Genomic DNA, 12850 nt, shown 5'->3' with positions numbered 1-12850 from the left:
TAGGATGTCCCGGTTTCTTCTTTTACGATTTGCCAATAATTATTTATAAATAAATATTTATGTTGATCGTTGTCATCACAGGTATTTATTTTACATACATAAAATTATAATACTATTAAAAGCTCGCAAAAATATTAAAAAGTCAAGGAGTCAAAATGTAAAAATCTTATAAGTTGGGTATTAGTTATTATACCTATACAGCGCCTACTGCAGGGTAAAGAAGTGTATATGATTAAATAAGTATTAGTTATAAATGTGGTATTAAATACAAAAAAGCACCTTTGTGGTTTTAAAAATACTAATAAGTCCAATTATTATATACATACCTACACGCATGACCCAATTGAATAATCGAACGTTGTTAAATTATTTTTTTTTATTTAAAAAAAATTATTTAAATCTACACCGTTCTAAAATGTGTAATAATCAATTTTGATGAAATACAATATAATAATAACATTTATAGTTAGATGCTCAGCAGTATCAACTGACTATAGTTATACTTATTTAAGTTTAAATTTTATCTCAGTTATATTTTTTTTTTCCTTATGTTATTAGATATTTTGTTTAATGCAACACACGCTAATTTATTACAGTTTAATTTGTATAAAAATTATGATAAGGTAAATATATTACTCAAAACACATGATAGAACATTTTTATAGTCGTAAATTTTCTTTAAAGAAAATAACTGTAAAATAAAATATCACTAAAAATTGCTCTACTAATTAAATAGATTATTGGTATTGAAATAAAATTTATGGATTTAATTAGCTTATAACTATAACGTAATAATACATTTATATTTAATAACAATTCAAATGTTTAATATTTTAAATATCAATTTTACTCAAAGTAATTCTTCTTAAATTTAATATTTCAAATAACAATAAGCAGATAACATATAGCTTTTAGTTTTTTTTCATTTTATCAACTATACTTATTATTAGCAGCTAATAATTACATTTGTTTTTAAATATCTAAATTATTTTCAAATGTATTTATATATATATACATAACATTTTCTAAGATCTATAATATTTATGTTGTGAAATGTGTTTTAAAGTTTTTTTCAATACCACCTTATTAATTTATGAAATATATATTATATACATTGCTAAACTTTTTTTATTTATGATTATTATATATATATTAATTAGCAATTGAATAGTATTAATTCATTACCGGATGGATACCAAAAGTCAAATAAAATCCTTGAGTCTGAAGGGTGTGTAGAAAGCCATGTTTCACCCTGTCAACATAAAACCCTATCCGGTTGTCTGATTTTTCTTCTTATTTTCCTTTTTTCTCATTTTTCTTTTTTTCCGGCTCGAACTGTAGCCAAAAAAAAATATTTCGATACATAATACAGTTCCCGAGCTCCGGTCGCGCGCGTTAGAAAGTTGTATTAGTAACTCGACGAAAAATAACAAATCGCCCCTCACCTTGGCCGTGACGCCAAATAAATTTACCCTCGAGGTTCCCCAGCTACACAAGGGACATGCAGACAATCTCTGTTTTTCACCCAAGCCCCAAGTGTAATCCGTTTTTATTCGATCTCGTAAAATACTGAGGTTTTCCTCTTTCTCTTTTCATTTATTGTGATCACAAAGTATTCTGTCAGCCAAAAACGGTATAATCTATACTTATTTGTACATACATATTAAATTATAATATGCATTTATGCTTTTTGATGTTATTTTCATCAATATTACGCTAACTATTCTAAAATAACTCTAGTTTGTATTTTATACACAAAAAAAAATTAATTTAAATACACAATAGGTAATTTATATTTAAAAACACTGTTTGAAAGGTTTCATGAGGTGTCAAATTCGATTAAATTCTTACTAAAACACGTATTACATATGCATTGTACATTGGTATCTAATCAATAATTACATAACGTGTGTAAAGTTATTATTGTACATATTTAAGAGAGTTAATTTGTAGTAATTAATATACAAGTTTATCTTTGTATAAAATGTATTAAGTATAGAATATTAAAACTGCGCTATAGATTTTTTCGACCATGATACAATTATAAAACTGAAACATAAATTAATACATTCAAACAAAACATTCATATGTAAATAATGGGTTGTAAGGTAAACATACATTGTTGTTTAGCATAAAAGGGTAAACCGTAAGAATTAAATGCCCTTATAGTTGAGTAAAATAAATTATATAAATTCATTTGTTTACTTTAAATAACATTCGTCATCGTTGACTATGTTACAGCTATTGTCTATTTAATATGGCCGTATATTAAAAAATATTTAATTAGTCACATTTATAATAGTGATCTTTATAAGAGAATCAATAGTTTATTTTAATTTATATTTTTAATTAGGTACAGTAATACAAGTTGATAAGTATTTTTTATAAATGATATCATGACGTTTTTTAAATGTACTCATTAATAAGTGTCTTGAATACTGTATTAATTATTTTAAGATTATTTATTGTTTATTCTTAGTTTAAAATGTTTATAACATAACGTGATTATATTGATAAAAGTAAATTAATTTAAACGGGTTTAATAAAGATTTTAAATTAAAATTAAGTGTCGTAAATAACAAAGAAGTACGTCAAAGAAATTGCAACTTCTTTTTGTTTTTAATAAATTTTAAATCTGGTTTTTGTTTCCATTTAATACAATTTTAATGCTTCGTGGAAATAACAATAGGAATAGGAACTCTGACTTTTGACACATACATACAAACTCACGCACGAATATACGAATTTTAGCTCGTATAAACGGCGTTGGCCAATAATATTCATGAGAGATTGCCTGATTATATTAAAAATTCCCATTTACCACGCAGCACCGAGTGCTAATCTTTGAATCACTCGTGGGGTATTAGCGACATAAGTGGTTTTCCGTTTCTACTTGCCACAAACGTCGTATCGGTTAGTGGAAAATGTAAATCAAACAAACCGATTATTACGCTATTGTCAAGACACCGACCGTGTGACCATCTCAATATAATATTTCGTTTAAGACCTAAGACAATAGTTACCGTTTTAAAATAAGCATATGGGTACTATTTATTCACAAACTTTGATGAGCTGATCGTCTTATAATATTGCATACATTCCCTATTATCGACACTTCCATATAAATAATCTGTAAATGTGTATTATTTCATGTGTATATATAAATGTATTAAATATGTTTCGCGGTGTTGGGTATACATCATTGATGGCATGTCATTGCAGATCAAATCACTCAATTTGTTCACGAGTGACGAGGTGGCTTCCAGAGAATAGGAGGAAGTTACGCTTGGTGAGCTGTAAAGTTTCGTGGTTTATGTGAGATCTCTGGGCCTTTTGTGTAACGACAAATGAATCGTGGTCTGTGATTACGTACGTAAGCGGGGGAATTCGTTACGCGTCTTGGGAATTGGACTCGTAAACTGCGATGACGTTCTCTGGGGAGGAGACTGAGCAGGAGAGAGGCATACTCCACTGTCGCGACGGACTGAGCGTTTTAAAATCCTACCGAACTAGCGTCATTCTTCCACTCCTTTATATATATATATTTTGTTCCAAAAATTTGGACTGATGTTCTAAAATATAACATAATACGTGTTTAATTGAAGACAAAGAAACTAACGTTTTGTCTTTTGTGTCTCTAACAAATCACACTAATTGAAAATAAAATTTTTTTTAAAATTGTTAGTAGTTTTCATTGTATACGTGTTTATAATAATTTGTGTTTATTAATATCTTATCATCGAAAATTATTTGTTAATACAATAACATAATAATATGATCGTTAGTATAGTAGATAAGATGTTGCCTTCAAAACCACGAAGTAATATAATATAGTTACTATTATCACGAAATAATATTTATTTAAAATTATAGTTTATCACTTTAAATTGCTTTTTATTTAAAATATTTGAAATTTGTAATCATTAAAATCGTTAAAAAGTTTTACTAACAATACTTTTTTGAAAAAGTAGTTAACTGGTAAAAGTATCTATACACAACATTTTTCAATAAGAAAGAAATAATTTTATCGAATTATAAAAACTTAATCGAACTTCAGAATAATATTTATGTTAATCAACATGAATAAGAAATATATACATAAATAAAATATATTAGGACATTTATCACTATCATTAGCCTTAACGTGTAATTAAAAAAAATATTCATGAAGGTTATATTTTAAAATTTGAATTAGTTTTTGTTGTCCATTTACTTTTTTTGGTTGACTAAACATAATGTGACATGTGGGTAAGTAAGACTTTCAAATAAAATTAATATAGAACTTTAAAATGTCATCTATTCTGTGACAGATTAAAACCAAACGCAAGCCTTTATAACATATTTATTTACAGGTATCCATAGATGTATTTAAAATTGTCATACTTTATGTTAATTTTTTTTGCTTTTATTACACCATTAAAAAATTAAATTTTGATGACACAAGCATAATGAATGGTATAGTTAAATAAAAAAAAATAATTTAACAAGATTACAGTATTTTTTATGAGAAATTATAGACGTAAATGTATTAAAAAAATGCTTCCAATCTCATAACCCTTCCGAGACTCCTTTAGTCATCGATTATAATCCTTTTACAGATTGATTTTTCAAGCACAATAAACCTATTTTAATGTTTAAACTGTACATTTGGTTAAATTGACATTATAGATTCTGAGCGGAGCAATGTATTGATTTTATCATGATGTGTTTTTTTTTGTGCATGAGTACACGATAAGTTGTCGATAAAATGCTTTGATTTTTAAAAATTAGGGAGGTTTTGTATTTGAAATTGGATTTAGTTTGTACTTTAAAAAGGACAAACTTAAAAATCCTTAGTACTTATTTTAATAATCGGGAAAAATAAACAAAAAATTGAGAAAAACACACATTTTTACATAAATCCAATTATCAACAAAATCAATTTTTTTTTTTTTTTATGTAATTCAAAAACAGATAAATATAAATACTTGAAATTTTTACCAAATGTTTATGTTATCGTTTTTTATTTTATGATACATTTTTAAAATATATTTGAGTTATTTTTAGAAATAAGAAATTTTTAACTTTTTTAGTTTTTTTTCTATGAATGTCGATTAAAATTTATTTACTGCGTTAAAATTCAATACACGATTCTAAAAAATTATTCTTATATCTGTATAAAAATACATAAGCACAATTCATGACAACTCTTATTTTTGTTTCTAAGTTTTGAAAATGTTATACAAGATTCTTCATAAGTATTTCATATTGAAAATATAAAATCTAAAAAATGTATTAAAACAATTGTTTTTGGTAGACATTTTAAGTGTCAATTTGAATGAAATTGCTAATTTAAACAATACATAATGGTATATTAATTATTTTATTAGGTATAATTTAAAAACATTATTCGTGAGAACTTAAACTTTTTTGTATTTTATATTATTATGTATTTTATTATACGCAAAAACATTTTTGATTTATTTTGAAATATTATCTAATTATTTTATAGATAGTATAAGTGCTATTTTTACTTTTTTATGGTATTTACAGAAAGGTTTTATTAAATGTTAAATTACGAGTTTATAAATTGATATAATTTAGTATAAATTTATGTTTGTTATACACATAATTGGTACTGCTGAAGATAAATTGATATGTTGTAGATTTGGAAGACATCTTCTTAATATTATAATGGTGTGTGCTGTGTGGCGAAATTACAACGGGACAAATCATATCCGCTTGTTTGTGACTATATCATTTCCGGTCAAACAAATCGCCCATTTGAGCTTTAAGGAACTTACGAGCTGAGAACGGCGCGTCAGGGTAAGACGCACATGACACATACATTGATTTAGAATGTAAATAATAAAATAGATTGTTAATTCGTGATAATAGGTAAAATGGATATCTATCATTTGTGCAAGAATTATTTACTAAAATGGATTGTACTACAAAATAGTTTTTGTTTATTCAACGCCATTATTCTTATGATCATTAATCAATAACAGTTATTTACACATTATGTATAATTATAATATTATAAAATAGGTACATATTTTATAAAAACAATACACATTTGTAATTGATAATACACTAGTTCTCTTAAAGATGGAAGCAAATTCATTCATTTCTATATTAAATAGTCAGTATATAGTAAAGGTATTATTATAAAATAATTATTAATTAGTAATCTATAGATTTTTATTATTATGTATGTGTACAGGGTCATATTTAAACTAAGTCATTTGAGACATTTGCACTAGGTTCATTCGAAATAAGGGACCTCCGACAACAAGCAAACAAAATTAGTTATATTTTTAATTTTATTTTTTGCTTAGAAACCTTAAGTTTCGTCAATATTATTGACAAGTTTTCAGAAAAAAAATGAAAAAAATGTTTGTGAATTCTTCAGTAAAGTTTGACTTAAAGAATTTAGTTTTTTAAAAGTAAAAATTAAAAATATAGAATGTTAAAAAAAAAATTGTTTATAATTTGAATATAAATATTACGTTATTAAGCGTAAATACTTTAAAATGTATAACTATTAACTATAGTATTCTTATGTAAGTATTAGATAATTATGTTTTAACCAATTTTATTTAGTGATTTTGGGGCCCATCATTTTAAATTTTGCTGGGTCTATGAATTGATTAATCGAGACCTGTAGTATGTACAATGCATATTACAATGAGTACAATGTATCATGTTACATATATTATTCATAGGTTCTCTTTGTAGGGATATACATTTATATACTTCTATTTAGTATTTATTGTTTATACATATTTTTAGTTTTTAGATAAATTTTAATAACCAAAGTTTAATGTTGAAAAAATTGTCACGTTAAATGTCGTCTGTTGATTTTTAGTGGGTTGTGGTAGTGATGTATATCTTATAGAATATGATTTAATAATTTGACTTGTAGGAATACAATACCCACTGTAAAATTTATTATTACTCGTTATTGTATAAATCAAAAACTTTCGATAATTACCAATATCTTATAAACTGTAAGTATTATTGCATTATTGTATAGTTTGATAATATTTTATGTTAATTGAATCAGTGTAATCATTCTTTTATAATTATAATCGTATACATTTGCAGCTGTTGAAGTCAAAATGTGCTATCCGTAAACAATGTAAATACGTCTTTATAGGTACATACTTGTATGGAAGAAATAAGGGATTTTTATATTAAATAATAGTCACATTGTCCTCCAAAAATCAGATATCGTATTTCTCCACTGTTGGCGAGTTAAATATTACAACAATCATACAAAGGATAAGATATTTGACGGAGATTTTTAGGTTTGTTTTTGTAACAATGCGTGATCAATTTACAGTTCATTATCGACATGCTATAATTTTTTTTTTTTTTTTATTACTCTTATTTAAGCCCGGAAACTAAGGCCATTAGCTGTGAATAGGAACAGTAGGTTTTTTTTTTTTTTTTGTGTAAAGTTTTTGTTTGTAAGGTTTATTTAGTAGGGTTGGAACCCGTGTGTGTATGTGTATGCGCCATGGATTCGTCACTAAGAACTAGGAGGATGGTCATCCATCCGAGAGCTAGCGATGCCGGCCGATGCTTGACCTCAGATTACATTAGTGACCGAGGCCAACAACCGCGCCACACCAGGCCACATATTATGCTATAATTTGACCACTACGCCAATAGCATTTATAATAGTTGATAATTATTATAGAAGAAATATTTAAGTTTCTATTTTTAACGATTGAATTGATTAGTTGTATAAATACCTAGATGCTAACGTTTGGTAAATCTACATTAAATTATTAACCCATATTGATATCTTTCAGTGGTGGCGTCAGGGACGGGCCAGGTAAAGCTATGGCCCTATCTGAAAATGCCTGACCCTACTGCTGGTCTAACATTAGACATAATAATATATTCATTTTTCATCAGCAGAAAATAATAGTAATTGTATTTTATTCACGTAGTCTGTATGTAATTTAGATTAATATACTTCTATATTAGGTATATTATATAATATTTTTTTTTCAAATTACATATTTTTATATACATTTTATAAATTTTGTTGAAATTTAATTTTTGTGGCCCTATTTTATAATTGTTTGCCTTACCTAAAAAAACAAAATACCGACACCGTCATTGATATTTTTAATAATAACAAAATAATACAATGCATGAACGTTAACATTCGTATTTAACATTTGTGCGATAGTGACACAAAATAATAATGTTGAAACATCAAATAACTATTATTCTTAGGACCAAAGACGATTTTACGAGATTTTATTAGTCTTAGTTTTGCTGTTGTTTTAATATTGTCTACAGTAATTTTATTTTAAAGGATATATTATCATTTGTTGTTAATCTATATATTGTTACCAGTTTTATATAATATGATTTAGTATTCTCGTATCCCATACAAAAAAGATCATACACTTTGCAACTTGCAAATAAACTTAATATATCACCACGCATTAATAAACTTTCAAAATGCCTGTCAAAAATTATCTCTAATGCTTTAATGCTACTTACATCATTATTTGACTCGAATATCAAAGAATGTTAACAGTTTCGTTTTAAACGACATATAGTGAGAATTTCATCTTTGTAAATCAAATTCCTAACCTTCAAATTTTCTGAGATATTCACATATAAAATTCATAAAAAAAAAAAAAGTTAAGTACTTTTGTACAAAAACACTTTAAACTAAGAAATAAAGTAAAATTATAAAATAATGAGAATTTATATCATTTTTGCAGTGTCTAAGTGAATAACTTTTGGTTACATTTAGTTAAACTTGTATAAACAAATTTTTAAATATAACTATTAAAGTACTTTTACATGAAAAAAGTTTATTCTCTGGTGATTTAATTTTATAAATATAACAAATTTTATGTTTGTTAAAATCTATGTAATCCGTAAGATAAAAAATAGTGACTTACTCTAAGTTGATATTAGAATTTATTTATTGATAAATGGTAGAATCTAAGTATGTTAGGGGACATCACTATTAAATATTTGATTTATCGTCGGTGTTAAGTTTTTTAATGTTTTGATATTAAAGCCAATTGGGTATACTATTTGAGATTTGAAACATATGCGATTGCAGTAGAAAAAATGTAGGAAATATAATATCATTTAAATAATGACAATTAAGAATTATGTTTGTATATTTTTATATTACACAACATTGAAGTAAGTTAATGCTTTTTAAATGTTAGATTTTTGTTCGATATATTTATTTAAGATTTTATTTTTAATAAAAACCAAGAGAATTAAAATTGTAAGCAAATATTTATTTTATATTAAACAAAAGTTTCTATTTTCGACCATTTATAATTACTACTGTCATTTATTTATTCTTTAGATTTCGTGCATCATATATTGAAAGCATAACTTTTCAATATTCATATAATACTAAAATGAAGAACTGTATAAGTTTTTTTCCTTTAGTATAAACTTCAAATATAAAAGAAAAAATATACTCTAGGTCGAGTTTTATTACTTTGGTTTTCGATTGGGAAACGCAAGCGTGGTAGTGGGTAGGAAAACAGCTAAACGACTAATACTGACGCCGAAGCGTTACAAAATGTTCTGTGTGTGTTTGAAACTAAATACATTTTGTTTTGTGGTCAATCATAATTTTTCACATTTTGATAATTGATTCGCTCTCAATTGAAACATTCATGATTGACTTTATACTCCATTATTGCTCCATTAAGCATACTAGTTATTTTTTTATGACCGATGACTCATTGAATGTGGAAAACATTTTAATTTGCCAGATCTATTAAAGGAATACTTAGGCCTTACGATGTATTTACGTTTTATCTTGAATTTTATTTAGTTAATAAAAAAATGAATTGACATGAAATAAATATATCGTAAATTAAATAAGACTTAAAATTTGTTTATTATTAATAACAACATTAATTTTTACTGTTTTTATTTAAAGGGAAAAAAATTAAGCTATTAGTTTTACAATAATATGTGATTACCCTTTTCATCCTCTGTTATGTATTTTGGAAACAACTTTTTACTTTATAAACAATTGTCAAGACCTTTGAATTTATTTCTCAATAGTTTTTGTAAAATGTTACGATAAATCATGTAAATAATTTTACGAGACAACTGCACAAGTGATATTTTAGACTATTTTTAACTTTAAAAAAAGTTAAGGGCTATCGATAAAATTCAAATAGATTATTTTTTTAATCATTTAAATTTATAATTTAATAATTATATTCGTGCTGTATTAAAACATTTAAAATTACATTTTCCTTGCCATAATTAAAGATTTAAGCTATTTATAAAATAGTCCAAAAACATTTTCATTCACAGTTTTGTAGTTATGATACTTTTCATTGATGAGTAATGGGTGTGCAAGGAAATGAGTATTTTATTAAGAACATTTCTGAGTATTTTAAAATAATTCATAAGTGAAAAATTATTAGTTGGATGATTTTTTGTTATTAAAATTGTTTTTTAGTCATTGGTCTTTGTAAAGTTGTTATTATTTTTTATAACAATAATAAAACTATCGTTGAACTCATGTTCAAAATTATTTAGTTTGAGAACATTGAAAGGTTATTATATGGTAGTTTGATTGTCTATGCTAATGTACTCGTAATTTAGAAATTAACACGATATAGTTATTTCATGTAACATAAAATATTACTGTTTGTTATTCACGAAGAAAAACATATGCAATGATTGAATAATGTAATAACACATATAAATTTATTTTAAATTATATTGATATATAATAATTTAAAAATAATTTCCAAATAACAAAAACTTTATAATTTAAATTTGTTAGTAATTAGATTAAAATCACAATAGGACAATATTTAAATGCACTATTCAAAGAAGTTTGATTGTACTCGTATGCACCAATATGGCTTAAAACATAAACTTTATATAATGTTATTATTATACGTTATTGTTTTTTTTTTTTTTATTCAAAAAATTAAACATAAAACAAAGTAGCCTTACATTTTAAGCTAAATTAATCTTTTATGTATTTATTTTAAGTGTAAAATTTCAATATAAAAGTTTAAAAACACATTAAAAGTAAGGTGGTAGAAGGTTACCTACCATCATAAAGTAAATTTATTTTATATCAAAATACCAGTAATACATATATTTTAAATCAAGTTAAAAAATAAAACATGCTATATTTTTAATTCTATTTGAAAAAGCTCTTAGTATAAAAGATGTTTTTTAAATAAATTAATGCATTTTCTTTTATAAAATGTGTAAATATAATATATTTTGTAAAAATATTCTAGTATTTAGATTTGAGTATTTTAATGAGATAAAATATCTTACTTTTCGTGAAAAATAAATTTGTCGAATATATTTTATTGTTAAACAAATCCATGACACAAAAAAATTTACATTGGTTTTGAAGTTTTCAAAAAATGCAATCCAAAATTAAGTATATTAATACGTCTTTTAAATCATTTATGACACTTTAGCATGGTTTGTCAGTATATTTACACCATATCATTTTATTTGACATTTATTTAATTTGTTTTATTTTTATGTGGAATGATGGTTAGTTCAAGTTTATCGTAAAACGAGATAAGAAAAGGAAATTAAATGTATACTATTTACTGTTATTAAAAAAAAAAAAAAACTAAGAAAACTTAAGAAATAAAATAATAAACGGTTGTAAAATATATTTATAGCTTCGCTCTGGATCTAAAATATTATTTTCTGAAAGAAATTATATTTTAACTTTAAAAATTATGTAAAAATAGTATTTTGTAAAATGTTAATACCTGTGAATATCATGAATACTTATTTAATTTATTATTAAATGAGTATATAATGTATACTATATTTATACGGTTTTGTTGAATCTAAAATAGTTTGTACATTGTCCATTTTAACTGTATATATAACAAACCAATAGTATTTGAATGAAAATATGTGTTTCGAAGTCGTAAGTCGTTAACACTATTAACTAACCTTTGATTTATAAATTTAATTAATTTTCTATGAAAATGAATTTAAACTATAATTTTACAATGTGTACACTTTGTATATACTTGTAGAATATATAGTGCATATTTTGCATTCATTATCCCTTATATTTTTTATGACGACGACTTGGACCACTTGCTCATTACTACCCTTAATTGCATTTATTTGGAGGCATCTTTTAAGTATTAATAACTGGGTGATAAGTTTATTAGTTTTACATTATTTTCTTTTTCTTTTCCTTATTATTTTTATTTTAAACTTTAGGTAATTATCTATACCAATTAATTTTAATTTATACAAACGCAAGTATAATTTCAGACTCATTTTAAATTGTTAAATTTTTATTATTGGTATTAGCGTTTCAAAATTATATATTTTTACAATACTTTTTGACTCGTTCGATTTATTTTTCATAAGATTTTTTTATTTATGATGACGATTGTTTGTTGAAGTTGATTCATTTTCTTTAACATAAAACTTTAAGCTTTGAGTTGTTTTTACACGTGGTTTAACTATGCAATTATACGATTTTTGTCCAAACTGAAGTATAGAGTAAGACAATGTTTTTTTTTTTTTTTTTAAATCGATGAATACTATAAATCATATATCAATAGAAAAGTAATATTTATTTATAATCATCTATATGTTAAATAAATTAAATAGTTTACATTTTAATATATTTGTATGCATTTATTAGTCAAAAATTACGTACTTAAATTAATAATTTATATTTTTACATGAATTACAACCAAAAACAAAAGCAAAATAAAAAATACAATAAACTTTTATAGTTTTTTTTTTATACATTTTTTGTCAGTTGCCGGTAACATTATTATAATTAAATCTTAAAAATCATATTTATGGTTGTTGTTTTCAGGAGTGT

At 24.4% G+C, this 12850-nt stretch overlaps 1 protein-coding gene across 2 annotated transcripts in view; it reads right to left on the bottom strand.

Annotated features, from left to right (window-relative positions):
• The window catches only part of LOC112598885 (trace amine-associated receptor 1), a 55386-nt gene that overhangs the window by 22296 nt on the left and 20240 nt on the right, over positions 1-12850 (bottom strand). Inside the window, exon 1 of one of the 2 annotated variants that reach the window (XM_025345545.1) lies at positions 327-399. The exons of the other annotated variant lie outside the window; for it this stretch is intronic. The gene's annotated coding sequence lies outside the window, so the exon portion shown is untranslated. Of the gene's footprint in view, positions 1-326; positions 400-12850 lie in introns of those variants that run through there. 2 annotated transcript variants of the gene reach the window in all.

Source organism: Melanaphis sacchari, unplaced genomic scaffold (assembly GCF_002803265.2).
Source record: "Melanaphis sacchari strain LSU unplaced genomic scaffold, SCAv2.0 Contig4_pilon_pilon, whole genome shotgun sequence".
NCBI lineage: Eukaryota > Metazoa > Arthropoda > Insecta > Hemiptera > Aphididae > Melanaphis > Melanaphis sacchari.
This window is presented reverse-complemented; position numbering and strand designations above follow the sequence as displayed.